The sequence below is a fragment of the Aphanomyces astaci genome, assembly GCF_000520075.1.
Source record: "Aphanomyces astaci strain APO3 unplaced genomic scaffold supercont1.61, whole genome shotgun sequence".
In the NCBI taxonomy this organism is placed as follows: Eukaryota; Oomycota; class Saprolegniomycetes; order Saprolegniales; family Verrucalvaceae; genus Aphanomyces; species Aphanomyces astaci.
In genome coordinates this window covers 240,745-241,554 of record NW_009798324.1, presented here as the reverse complement: position 1 = coordinate 241,554, position 810 = coordinate 240,745, and positions in this window count along the sequence as shown.

Below are 810 nucleotides of genomic sequence, written 5' to 3'. Positions count from 1 at the left end.
GGATCTTCTCCAGCACGACATTAAACTCCGCAGCACAGGCAACCACCTCGTCGGTGAAATGTGCAGAAAAGTCGTCCCAAAGCAACAACACTTTCTTCGTCGCACGGTCCGGGCGGTCAGCAAAGTGGTACCGAAGGAAGTCCACCCCGATGAGTGAGTTCCACCACGCAGATGCGACACTTGAACCGATTATGTAGGGGCTCGACGTCCTTCCACAGTTGATTGCCGAATCCTTGACGAAGCGTCAGGTTTTCGTGCACGACCGCTTTCATCTTGGAAGCAGGTGTCTTCAACACCAAGAACAAGGGGTACTTCTTGCCAGTCGAGTCGGCCATAACCATGGCCGTTGCGCGATCCTTCGATTTGCCTCCGCACTTGATCCACACCGTGTTCTAGCCGCGAGCATTGAGCGTCTTGGTCGGTAGGTACTCATAGTTTACACCCGTCTGGTCAGCATTATAGATCACGTCGATGTCATTGTCGCGGACCACTTGGGCTACACATGCCGAGAAAGTTGCCAGCGCTGCGTCGCCGTCTTCTTGTGTGTTTTGATCTTGCCGTGTCCGCGTGCGCAACGACAGCCGAAAGCGTCTTTTAAAGCCTTCGAGCTACGACCAACTGGCATCGAACGCGCTTTCATCCACGACATCGATCGCCGTCTCCAAGGCCATGATTTGGATCATTTGTGGGGTCACTGGTACCCCGTCCTTGCGCATTGAGTGGACCCACACGGCGATCTGCTCTTCCGACTCCTTGGGCAACGTAGTGGCCATCCCAAGCTCACGTGAACACAAGTGTTTAGAAGTACGT